Source organism: Dicentrarchus labrax, unplaced genomic scaffold (assembly GCF_905237075.1).
Source record: "Dicentrarchus labrax unplaced genomic scaffold, dlabrax2021, whole genome shotgun sequence".
Lineage (NCBI taxonomy): Eukaryota > Metazoa > Chordata > Actinopteri > Moronidae > Dicentrarchus > Dicentrarchus labrax.
The window spans coordinates 3,236,424-3,250,675 of NW_026136706.1; positions in this window are offsets into that span (position 1 = coordinate 3,236,424).

Sequence of the window (14,252 nt, forward strand, 5' to 3'; positions counted from 1 at the left end):
TGGACGTTTTTAGCCGTTTATGTGGTTTTCAGCACAACAGAACCCCGAACAAAACCTTTAAGCCTCACAAAACCACACTTCACCGAGGTTTTTAAGAGGCAAACAAGACAGTGAGAGATAGGAATGCACTGTAAAAAAAGAAGAAGAAGTTATTTTACTGTAATAAAACATAATCTACTGAAATAGTTGAAAAAGTTCTTCAGTATCTATTATGGTAAAAGGATATTAGTACTGTTGATTTCATATTTTACCATATAAATACATTTCATAAACAGTTTCGCCACATGCGTAATACCATATGAATACTATTACGATGGTTTTCTGTATAATTTACAGTCTGTAATATAAAAAAAACTGATTTATTCATAAATTCCTTTAAAATGCAGCATAAATAGATAACGCTGTGTTTTACTGTTACAGAAACCGATTCAGAGTTTACAGTCTTTTACTGTCACAGTTTTCCACCGTAAAATCTACAGACATTTTTTTTTACAGTGTAGATAAAATGATAGAAGGAGCAGAGAGGAGGGGCTAAGCGGGATACACGGGGTGGGGAACGGAGGGGAGGGCGGCCGTGGGTGCTCTCATGACTCCACCTCACCCAATCCTTCACTGTGAACCAGAGGATCAAATGCCAGACCAATCAATCATCCACCAAAGCAGACATCCACAGCGCGGGCCATGATGGCATTTACCTCCCCAGGGTGCATATCAATAAAATAAAAAAAGATATCATACAAAATTGATTGTCCCCAAACAACCTGCCCACCCACAGCATCAGGCCCACCTCTCACCATCCTCATCATTTGTTCTTTGGCTCTTTATTCGCTCTGTCTGTCCTTAGCTCCAGTCCCTTGGATTTTCTTTTTTGGCCTCTCTGTCTGTTGCGATTCTTTCAGCGTGCCTGATTGATGTACAACAGACGAGGTTTGCAGGGTTTCGAGGCAGCAGCCACTTAGCGGCCTTTCTGACAATGTGGCGCGAGGAAAAGGTGCAGCTGCAACGCTGACCAGCCACCCACAAACACCCACACACACACACACTGATGATGCTGTAATCTGACGCTGAATTATCACAGAGCTCGACCCACGTGACCTTTTCAGACCCATTAAACCGTTCATTTGCATGTTAACCACTAAGGCCTACCCCAGCTGCCCCCTGCGCGCCCTCTGATACCTCCCGCCGCGATGTGTCAGCCACACAATGGGACATGCGCCGCCAGAATACCAAAGCCCCCCCACCTCCTTGTTCCTTGCTTTTGTTTGTGCAGGAGGATGAAGTGCAGAGGAGTTTATCAAGTCAAGAGGTCAAACCATCAATACGCCTCATACAAACACACACGGCTGTCACACACACTCGCCTCAAGGGCAAAAAGACAACTGGAGATTAACACGGGCTGTATTTGTTCTGTCTGCCCATCTGGCCGGGCTGAAAGCTGCCGGGCCGAACACCTGTGGCAAACATCCTCCATCTACCACTGGTCAGCACCAAGAGGAGGGCTCGGCTTCTGGAAGCAAATGCTGTCATTTAATCATGCCTGAGCTTGTTCCCTCCAGCGTTTCCACTCTCATTACTCTCTGTGTCTCTAGGTAAACAGAACAATCAGCAGAGCGGCTGCCATCGCCAGTGTGGAAAAAGAAAACAGGCCCGGTTCCACATGAGGTGATTCGCCCAGCTATAACCCACACATCAATAATATTCACACTTCTCACCGAACGTGAGCAAAGACAGAAAAACTGAACTCAGTTACTCAGTTGTAAAGCAAGATGAGTTAGTTCAGGTCAAAGTTTGAGGAAACAGATTGCCTTAAACTGTTAAATTTATTACCTCCAACCTAAGCATGAAAAAATATTTGATTTGAGTAGAAAGTATTTATTGTAAAGGTAACTTAAATTAAAGGTAAATTAAGTTAATTGTACCAATTTCATTCAGTTAATTGAACTAGTATTACACTGATATGCATCATTTCTCCGAACTTATTTTAAATGTGTTATTTATCTGAATACAGTAGTAATGCATCTTCTTTGTACAAATGTTACCACTTAAATTAAATGTAGTTTTCTTCCACTAAAGCCGATTATTACATCACCTGTCAAAACAGCTGCCGTACAATAAAAACAATTTATAATTAATCAATTATTGAAACGGTGGCCAATTAATTTTGGGGCATTGGGGCTTATGTTTTTGTAATGGTATAAAAATATATAAATCATCAATACTTAAAACGCGCACTATTACTTCAACACCTGGAGGATTACGTTATGTTAGCTTGCTTCTTTTGTTAAGATGTGTTGTTAGGATTTACAGTGTACTGACCCTCCATCGCAATAAACTATAAATCAACAACTGTTGTGATGTGAGCACAGTGTTCTATTTAAGATCTGACCAAGCCACCGGCTGTGTCTTTCCTTGTTCTTCCGTGTCTCTCTCTAAGCATCTCCCATGAATACAGCATAAATATTTTGGCAGGTGGTGTTTGGAGGATATTAGAGCACAAGCGCCGAGCGCTCAGGGATATCGATTTTGCTTTGGCGGCCAAGAACCATGGCTCTACTGGCATCGATACGTCGAGGAGAGGAGGTTGAATGAGGAGGAATGACCTTGAGTCAGGAAGCAATCTTGACAAATAAAGCCCCAGGAAGGAAATGCGGGGAAACAAAACACTGAAGATGTCAGAGTGCAGGGACTCAGGGGTGACACTGTGGAGAAGATAATAAGGGGAGCAACACATCAAGAATTTGGAGTATTTGACGTTTAAAGCAATCTCTTTTCCCTCCTATTGATTTAGGAGGAGTAGTATTCCTTTTGGAGATGACGCTTAAATATCTGTTCAGGCTGAGATGAGAGTACTGCAAAGATACAAGGAAATGTTAATGTGCTTCTGAACAGAGGAAGGTGAAATAGGTCCTCAGGTTACAGGAGGATCGCAGAGGAGCAACGCGTTCACCTTGTACAAGCATCAAAGAATATCCAGTGTTGAGTGAAAAATAGATGTCTCCATGCAATTACTGACACTTTTAAGCAAAAACTTTTCACTAATGCAGTTCTAGTGTGTAACATTTAGGAGGATCTATTGGCAGACATGGAATATAATATTCATAGATATGTTTTTATCAGTGTATAATCCCTGAATAGAGGAATCATTGTGTTTTTGTTACCTTAGAAAGAGACGTTTTTGCTTACAGATGTTGCAGGTAGTCTTCCATGTTGAACCGCCATGTTTCTACAGTAGCCCAGAACGGACAAACCAAACACTGACTGTAGATAGGACTTTGTGTGTTTTTCTAGTTTCTACTTCACCCTTGGAAGGTGGGGGTGAACAAGGGTGTTGCAATCTGGAACTACAGGGCAAGATGCCCGGAAATACTATACACTGGTCCTTTAACAGAAATCGGTTCCAACCCTTATGTCATTTTTTAAAAATCTGAATGTAGATGGCAGGAGTGAATTAAATACAAAAGGGGGTGTAGGTTCTTCCGGAGGATTGGGAACATAGGGTTACAGTTTTTAGGCTTTTTGAGCACATGTGAATATATGGGAAGAGGTGTCCCCCACAATTGATATATTATGTTGTATATTATGTTTTAGTTCCTGGTGCATTTGAACTAATCTGCTTATTTCGGAGAGTTTGTTGATGCTCCAGTCTAATGCAGGTTAAGGGGAAGTGGAGTCTGATTTTACATGCTCCAACAATAAATAACACTTGAAACAACAAGCGCAAACTTGACCTTTTCTCTTACGGGGTCACATGAAAATGCATCCGAGACCAATTAAAAACTGTGGGGGGGTCACCATTCCTTCAGAATCTGCGCTGTAGCCTCTCCACTGCTGTAAAACGTAAAGAAAAACTCCATGCTGAGGAATACAGCGTTTCCTCTGAGCTGATAGGCCCGGATCCACAAAACTTGAACTTGTTTATTCATCAGATGCATTCATCCATGTGGAAATGAGGTGTGAAGCACAGCGGTACTCCTACACGGCAACCTTCGGCTGGTTATCAGCGCACTGCTGTATGGTGCAACTCTGGGAGGCAACCTCTAAGGTCATGTTTCAGGATTTAGACCCCTCCCTACCTCAACAAGACCATTACCGCTGCCAGCACCTCACTTGCTCAGCTCTCTATCGCTTCTCTTTGTCTGTCAGACACACATACACACACACAAGCTCCCAATCCTCCACCCGCCTCTTTGTGTCTCCGTCTTTCTCTCTTTCATTCCTCAGAGATGATTTATTTTGTTTCTCCCCTCTCCTCCTCCAGTCCTCAGCCGCCCTCGGGGTCAGCGCCGAGCTCCATCACTCTGTCTGGATTCTTAATCCTCACACTGGAGACGCCCGTGCCAATACAGGAGAATAACAGATTAAAAAACACAGCCCAAGCCCCGAGTATCTCCCCTTTCTCTCCCTCTGTCTCTGCCTCCCTCTGTCCTCACAACAGGTAAGTGGAAAAATAAACTTGGGGAAGCTAAGCCGGAGTTGAGAGGAGACTCATCGAACCAGGGATGACAGAGAAGCTTCCAGCACGGTGGTTAATGAAGGTGATGCAGCAAAGCAAGGCCCTCCGCAGAGGCTCTCTGAGTTATAACGCTGGAGCCTTGGGAGGTGACACGGCTGCAGGCGGGAAGGTTTCCACTTGGCTGCAATTGTCTAAGGAAGATACATGGTTGACCCCAGACAAAAATATAAGTAGCAGAACATAAAAATAATGAAACCCGAGGCTCCATTTTCACATAACCAAAAATAATGTCTCTTTCACCTATAGGAGGTCATTGTCAGCTTTGGCTCCAAAGTGAATGGAGGGAGGATGGGGTATTATGGTTAATGGAGACAGAAAATCCAAGGGATCTTATTATAAAGAATCTAAAAATAAGAACAGTGAAAGGGGGGAAAGAAATTGGCAAAATGGCAAGAAAAAGTGTAGACTCATGAGGTCATATTCACAAAGACTCCCAGAACAAGCTGACCACTGATCTGAGACCAGTTCTGCTATGAACTCACGCTGGTATTTGCATGGCTTCACAACCCAACCAGTGACCTTAAACCAGAATCTTTTAACAAAGCGGTCGCAGTCCTTTCATTGTGATCCGAGGTTCCTGTCCCTGTTGTGTGAGAGACGGGCAGAGGGAGGGCAGGAGGAGGGGAGGGGTGGGGCAGATACACGAGAGATAATGGCTGTGTCAGTTTCACACTGCTCTCCTCATAAAAGCTTAGCCAGGAGGAAGCTGAGAGGGAAGGCCAACGCAAGTGCATGTGTGTGTGTCCGGGCAAGTCTCAAGCTTGAGTGCGTGTGTTTGCGTTCGCTTTACCTTGATCTATCGCCAACGTAGTTTTTTTTGCACGTTTACTGACCTTGAGTCTCCAAACTGAAGTGCATCGTTTCATTTTCTGACACAAAGTTATCAAAGCAAACAGGGTTACAGTGATGGAACTCCTCTTTAATGACAGAACAACAGTACTGTAACCTCTGTATAAAAAGATGCAGTTAAAGATGCAGATGAAGTTAAATAAAGACCCACAGAAAGTGGATACAGTGCTGGGGTGGGATTTTCTCCTGGCACCCGCGAGTCAGTTAACTGTACTCACATTAGTGGCAGTTAGCTAGTCCATCTGGAAACTCTGTGAATCACCTCGGTACCGCTGTCCAGCTGCGTTCACTGGGAGGCCGCTGAGCCCCGTTCAGTTGCACGCTTACAGCAGCTACATTAGCACTTAGCAAAGTTGCGACAGAGCCACCAGAGGACGTCACAGGGAGAACTATTAAGAACATCTTTTCCATAAAATATGATCCAGTTTCATCCAAATCACTGATAAAGTTGTGTTTTTGTACAGTAATAAGTGAGGCCCTGCTCCGAGAGACACTTTGCTCTGGTAGAAAAATGCTATTGCTATAAAATAGAAAAAAAAAAAAAAAAGTGTTAAATAGAGGTGCAATATGACTGGAGTTGTAATCTTAAAGGCTTAAAAATACATTTTTCATTAAATCTCGGTTGTTTTTCCACCTTCAGGAGCAAACCATGTCACTTCTTTGTGATTTCCCAGTTTAGAAACATAAGTACAAACAAAGAAAGAAAGAAAAACAGAAAAAAGGAAATAAAAATCAGAAAAAGATTGTGTGTCTGTGTGCTCTCACTTCCAGGTTCATTGTTCGCTCCGACACCCCTCTGTGACTCTTTGAGAGGACAGTAGGGTGTAGGGTGGGGTGAGGAGGGGTGCCGTGTCCACCAAATCACCATCACCCTTCCTCCTCCTCCCACTCTGCCTCACTCCCTCTGTTCCCTCTGGCCCTAAAGAAAGTCTCAGGGCCATGACAACGGGATATCCCTCTCCCATGGCTTCTCTGCGGCCAGTATACACGCTGTTGCCTCATTGTGACTCGCTGGACTCTGACAGCACAGCTTGCACTCACAATGTGTTTATTGGACACGGCTGCATGTGGCACTTCAACCCCCCCCCTCCGAGTCCCCCGGGCCCCTGAGCTCTGTCCGTGTGGTGCCGATGGGAGGCGGGGGCCCCAGGCTGGACGGTGAGGTCATCTTTATGAGGATGATGAGGAAGCAGAGTGGCGGTACAGGGCGAAGGTACCAGATGTGGGCCCAAAGTCATTGTTTTGCAAGAGACAAGTAAGTCTCAAGTCCCGAGTCAAGTCCCAAATTGAGACTGACGAGTCCAAAGTCTTAAACTTTTGAGTTCTAAGTCATAATGCGCTTTTCACCACATGTAATGCCATTTTAACAACAGAGCATATAACACTATAGCCTCCATTCACAAGACTTTCTGTCGTTTAAGACTCCCAACAAGCAGAATAATATGTATATTATATATTATATTGGAAGAAAGACGTTTGAGAGATGTCCTTACATCATTAGAATATTATTTTATTTATTCTATATAATAGTTGTTAGTTAGTGGAAGTTTCTGAGTTTTTTGTCCAAAATGTTGTTTTTATGTAAATGACCAACAAGTGCAGAGAAAAAAAGGATAAACAAAGTTTTAATAAAATATTTTTTTTTGTGTATAACAATAGAGGGGCTGTTCTTTCTTTAGATGTATTCACTGTTTCCATATTCATTAAACGTAAAATATCCTGTGGGTCTTGAAAGATTAGTGAATATGATCAAAATGCTGGCAGTGGCTGCAACTTCTAAATAATACTCTGGCAGGGAAAATGACCATTATGCTGTTTTTCAGGTTCATACATTTATATGGAGGTAAGTAAGTTAGTAAAGTTTTATTTATATCTATAACACTTTTTTAACAGAGTTACAAAGTGCTTCACAAACAAACAAATAAAAATATAAACACACAAACATACATACAAACATATATATATATATATACCCATATAAATATGTACATGCATAACCATACCCAATCATACATACATAGGGAGCATATAAATCCAAACATATGGAAAAGGATAAATTAAAGAGGAGAGAAAACAAACAAGAAGGAGATCTATAAAAAGGCTCGTTTGGATGCTGTTGGATCGGTTCAAACAAAGTGGATCTGAGGAATTAAGTGTTAATATAAGTTGATTCAGGAAATGAAGAAAAATGTATCGATTCACGGCGCACTTTTTAAATAACCTCCATCTTTGGGTTTGGGGGAAGGTATCAAGTATTCGTTGCTTGAGTCTGGCTCCAGTCCAAGCCATCTGACTCGAGTCCACAGCTTTGGAGGGTACAGGCCAAACTGAGTGGCTAAAAGACATTGTCTGTGTTTGGACACCGAGCTAAAAAGAGCAAAGAGAGTCTATCTGCAGGAGAAAAGAGGATTAGGATGAGAGGTGTGTTAAGAGAGGGAGAGGTGAGGTAAGGTAAAGACAGAACAGGAGTAAAGCCATATCCAGGTTCCAGAGGGGGCAGTAAAATATTTGCCCTACTCTTCCATAACTATCAGTCTAATTAGAGGAAGTGGTTTGTAATAGACCAACATCAATATTCCAGTAAAATTGATCTTCCATGAGAAAATCATGACAATATTAATCCTTTTAATAGTTTTAAACTATCAAAATCTGTGTGGTTAAATAAAAAAAGTCCACTACATAAAATTAGTTACGCTAAGGCAGGCGAGCCAAGACACAAAAATGAAATGTAGCTACATTTTGGGGGTCGAGGGTCTTGAGGGATGAAAGTGAAACTTTTTGCAATGTGACCCAACGTACAGACGTTAGCTAGCTGTAGCTACCTGGGAACATACGCACTGACTTCCTTCAATTCCAGATTTATTTATATAGACATTTATAGAGTTTTTAACTTGTGGCCAAATCTGGGTCCACTTGTGTTTTTCCTTTAAATATTTGTCCTGTGTCTGAAATTAGCTTTGCTTTCAGTCAGAAAACGCGGATGTGCAAAAAAAAAAAAAAAAAAAATTGTGAAATGTATTAAAGATAAGTTTGTTTTTAATTTAGCAGGTAACCATGTTCACCCCCTCGTTTAGCACATTAGCATCCTAAGGTTTCTTACATGTACTAAACAGGCCTACTGCAGATAATTAGAATTAGCTGTGCAGATATTTTTGCCACAAACTAAAGCAACGGATACATTTTGATCAGATGGTGAAACCAATAGAGCAGCACTGGCCTACGTTACTCAAAAAACTGATTTATTACTCATTACTCTTTTCAAGAGTAATATTATTTTACTTGTTACTACCTGCCAACAGTAATTCATTACACTACTATTTATATTACTCTTCTGCTACTTCCCTATTTCTCCCCAAAATTAAGTCTTAAAATGATTAAAATCCAGTTTTGTTTATTAAAATCAAAGTAATGTGAATTTTTCCAGCTGCTGAATGTAAATGTTTCAATCTTCCAAACTAGTTTCCACAAAAATGTAATCCAATGATGTGATTGGATTGTTGGACTTTAAATCAGGAGGAGGTGAATACAAAAGTAACAGTCAGCAGTAGTAATGAGTTACTGCAACACTGTTCAGGAGTTATGAGGACATTTCACTGGTGCTAGATAAAAATTCATGGCATCACCAAAGTTGTTTGGGTTCATGGTCTGAAATATGATCCAGCAAATAGAAACATAAATTTGAATCTGGATCAAAGTGGTAGAGAATCAGCACCACTGCCCGCCCTACAGTCACGGCAGTAGTGTGGCTGCAAATAGGACAGGAGAGATACGAGACAGGGAAAATAAAACACGTCGGAGGGCTGGTTCATGATGAGGTTATAACCTCACAAAGCCACACAACAACCAACTTAGAGACAGACAACCTCTGGCAGTGCTCTCACCCTTATATCTCTTTTATGGACGTGTGTGCGTGTGTGTGCCACTCTCCTCTGAGCGTGGAATTCTCTCTTTCAAACGACAGCATGCTGCCCACTGCCTTGTTAGAGCAGTGATTGATTGAGCGGGTCTGGCAGTCCTGAGCCCCCTGCTCGGTTCATTTGTTATACATTTATAGTTCATAATCCATCTGCTCTCACCTCTTCACATTCCATGTCATTTTTCATCCTCCTTTTGTATCAGGGGGGCCATTTTTCTATACGGCTGTGATAGATTGTTTAGTGTCTGCTGTCTATAATTGGCCCAGATAGTGGGAAGACTCACATGTGTTTATCATTAGAGCGTAGTGTGGAGATCTCTTCATCATCACTCACAAAAGACGTCTAAACTTCAATTATTGAGCTGAATTGATTCATTAAGCCTTTCCTGAACCTGTTTGAGGGTGGAGGGGTGCTCTGTAATAGTAGTTTTCATTAAGCATTTCACATGATGGCATTTAGGCAACTTTTTAAATTATTTCATATATCAGAGGCCTCTGTCCTTCCCTCATGTGACCAGCAGGTGACAGTAGAGGACCACGCATGAACGAGCTGCGGCTGAGTCATTCAGAGTTTACCATCTGTTGCTCTGCAAGAGTTCCCAGGAGATGCCAGACACAGGAGGTAGACCTAATGCTTGTTACTCAGGCTCATCCCAGTTTTTTATTATCATTTTTTTTATTATTATTTATTCTCCACAGTTATCTGCACTGTTTTTCCTGGTCACTTATGAAATTGCAGTTTGAATTACACAGCCCGAGGCAGGTTGAGGTTTACGCCTTTTCCAACCTTTGGGTCAAGAGAAAAGAGGGATAAAATAAAATCCACTTGAAAAAACCCTTCATCACGGGTAATTGATTTCAATGATAGCTTAGCATTATTTCGAAATGAAAAACCCAAATCAACAGCTTATGACTGCACTCAAGCCAATCCAAAGCTGGCACGCCTGCCAGCGACTTGTTTTTTGGGAAGCAGCTCAGTTTCTCACCTGAAAAATGAAACAGCATTTTAAAAAGCAGCACTGACTGCAGGACAAGGTAAAAAACATTGTTAATGTATCTGAAATATCGGCGGCGCAGTTTATCGTTGTCTGCCAAAACCTGTTGTAAAGATCTGGGATTAATGTTGACCTATTTCCTGAAGAGGGATTTTTCAGATTTGTCAGCAGCGCTACTTCACCTAAAAACCCAACTGCAAATTTCTGTTTTGATAATCACTATTGGATTTCTGAGGATGTTGCAGGCTCATTTTTGTTAGGTTTTATGAATGCATCAACAAAGCTGCACTTTTGGTGAGTTTAATTGATATTTTCACTGTAAAAAATAAAAATGTTATTGTATTCACTACTATTATGCAATAAAATTACCTAAAGGTATTGGGGGGAAAGGTTTAGACAAGAAAGGTTTAGAAGGAAAATTATTACCAAGGAAAATCTTTTCTATCTTATTAAAAGATTATGCATTAAACTCTTACTGTGAAAATCTCCTCTTTGCTTCTACATATCCATATCAGCTGCTGAAGATACTGCAGTACTGTATATTTGTACCTTGAATTAATGCATCACACATTCATGAGTCCAGCTTTTTTCAATACAAAGATAACTCCAGGCTACAAATACATGTTTCTCCAATAAATGATAGTAGTTTCGTCCATGTAATCACACATGTTGGCTGTGACATAACACAGCTAACATGTGGTGTTGCATACAAGCCTCTGTGTAGTCTGTAGGCTACGGTGGAGAGTATTACAAGCAGATATTCTGATGACGATCAGACAAAGGTGCTCCAGAAATAACAGCGTAATAGTGAGAGCTCTTCTCAGTGTCAGGCAAGAACCCATCCTCAGCCCCCTCAGTGGGTGTTGTAATCTGTATGGATGACTGACCTCTATATGTGTGTGTATGAGTGTGTGTGAGAGAGACTGGCAGCCAAAGAGAGGGAGGTGTATAATGAGAAAGAAGGAGCTGGTGGAAAAGGTCTGATTTCTCTTGCTGAGGCCCCGGTGGCTCGCTCCCCCCTCTTTGTCCTCATCGCTCCAGAGGACAGCGGTGCTCCGGGAGGTGCTGAAGATCCTTTTGGCCGAGTACACGGCCAGCCATGTTGGAATAAATCTGTCCTGTAGCTATAAGCATTATCTCCTGAGCCCTGTGCTGGCACACTGAGCTACAGCTCAGGCAGAGATGATGCCGTGCAGACAGGGGAGAAGTAAGTGAACGGGAGTGGGAAGGGTGGAAGAACAGGAGGGTAATGAAGGACTGAATTATAGGAATAGCTCAACATTTTGCTTATTTGCTACGCCTCTGAAAGTAAGTGAGAAGATCAATACTAATCGCATGTCTGTGGGTACGTGCAGAGGCTGCAGTGAGGATGTGTTTAGCTGAGCTTAACAAAGACTGGAGGAAAGAGGGACAGCTAGTTTTGCCCTGTCCAAAGTGGAGAGTTACTAGCATGTTTTATCTCGTTTGTTTAACCTCTTCATTAACAGAAATGTAAAGAAGTGTCATTGTATCGATATCAATCTTATCACCCCACTAAAAGAAAACTGTTCTTTTCAAATAGAAAGATACAGTACAGTACAGTACAAGAACCAGTGTGTAAGATTTAGGGGCATCTAGTGGTGAAGTTGCAGATTGAAACTAACTGAACACTGCTGGCGTCTGTATATAATGACCTGGGAAGAGGAACGCACTGTGAAGTGTGCAGGAGAAACTGCTGTGGCTGCCAAACTCACAAACAATGCAAAAGGCCTTATACTACGGTGGCCGACAAGGGCAAACGCGCTGCAAACAGCAAAACGCTGCAAACACGGGAATGATGCAAAACCAAAAACACACAAACACATAAAACAAATCCAACAGAAAAATGCTGCAATCGCAGAAACGAAGCAGAAGCAAAAACTTACAAACCCACAAAACAAAATGCTGCAAATACCAAAAACACACAAAACAACAAAACAACTGTGAGAGAAACGCTGCAAATTCACTCCACAAAACAGAAGTGCCCCAAGCCACTAGGGGGACCGACCTGAGGGATGGACCAGTCCTGTGGGACCAGACCCGAAAGACATGAAGAAGAAGAAGAAATGTGTTTGGTTTTGCATCATTCTTGTGTTTGCAGCGTTTTGCTGTTTGCGGCACGTTTGCCCTTGTCGGCCACCGTATTATACAGACATGTGGCGGACTCCAGGGAAGGTGACCTATGGTCAAGGTGATTTTCTAAGGTATCAAAAACACAAAGATTCCTACATTTGCGTGATTATGTATTAATGAAAATATAGTTTCCAATAGATACTACTAATATTACACACTGGATCTTTAAGAATCTTATCTTGAGTGACCATGGGCCTTTGGTCATGTAACAAGTGGTCATATTTTAATAAAACTCCATTGCAGCTCTGTATGTCAGCTATCGCTATAAAAACTAAAATACATTCAGGAAATGTGAGGTACTGTACATAATTGTTGTCTTTTGCCAATGATAAAGGCTTTGAGGATAGATATTTTCTCTAATGGCCAACAGTGGTTGAATATGGTTGCACTTAGCAGCTCAATCATGCTAACATATATAGCTGTTAAATTATACACCTGAGTGCTGAAGAACAAGACTAAAACACTACCCTGGATACATACAAGTTAAAAACATCAGTGCCTCAGGCACAGACGATAGAACCATTGCTAAGTTAAAGCCAACCATAATGTTCGTTGTTCATAAAGACCTCAGTTATGGGAGTAACATGGATTTTCCTTCTAGCTTTATTGAACAGAAAAGTGCTGCTTTCTGAGGCCCTGTCACTACTCTGTGGCAGACATAGTACAGGCGCACCCTCAAAGCTAGTTTATTTGTTCTGTGCTCATAAATAGACCAGTTTCATCTTCACCCACGACAGGGTGTTATTCCCTATGTTATTTCATTATGCCACATTTTTGCCCTCTTAGTAATACTTAATAGGTTTAGCAGATTGACAAGTGGGGGAGCCAAAAAAAGTCCAAAGGGAAAAGACAGATAGAGAGGGAGCCAAAGGTGGAGGGAGAAACTGACAGAGACAGATGTGTAGAGAGTGAAAGAGAGAGGCTTGAGTTGGAGAAATGAAAGAGTGATTGGTTAAATGAAAGGGACTGAGCAGCGGTCCACTCCAAGCTCTGCGGTTGCGGGTGTCTGTCCAGGCTTAGCAGCCTGCGGAGGAGAATGGGCCACAGCCGCTGAGATGTGCTGCTAGCTTTGGCTGGCTCACTCTGCCTCTTTTGGCTCAGCGCTACCCTCCTCCACTATAAAAGGAGAGCGCTGGCTAACGTCAGTGTGGCCACACTCCTTATAGCCCAGAACAACCTCTGGCTCTTGGGACTGCTTACTCATCCCCATTTGGCACCGTGCATCTCGCAAAAAGCCTCCAACCCCTCCACCTCTCACAATCCCAACAAGCTCCGTTGGAAAAAGTGGCACCCGCAACACTTTCTCATGGTTAAAAGTCTCCCCTCAAAGACATTGAACTTGCATCCAAATCTATTTGTCATTTTTTCTTTTTCCTCCTCAATTCACCGTCATAGAAGAGCTACAGCCTGAGGGCGATTATGACATTAGTGTGGAAATTATGGTCATGAGAGATAAAACTGAATTAGAACAGTAATTAACAGAGAAGGGCTTTTTTCCAAGGACATGCACAGACCTACAATGCAGGCTGTTGGGAATTTAGACTCATGATAAAGGAGCCATTATATAATTTGTCACTTGACTGGTGCTCTTACACGACCCACACTAGTCTTCAAAGGTCTATGCATTTCCAACGAACCAAGACTCCCAAGGCTCTGTTTGGATCGAGAGCATTTTGGATGGCATATAATTATCCTTGGGTCTTTTTGGATTGGTTCTGACCGTCCTTACGCCTATTTCAGATCAGGTCTCCATTTTTAAGGAAACAAGGGTGAGAGTTAGGGTTGGGGTTGGTAGGGTAAGGCTTTAAGGTGAGGGCTAGGGGTGGTT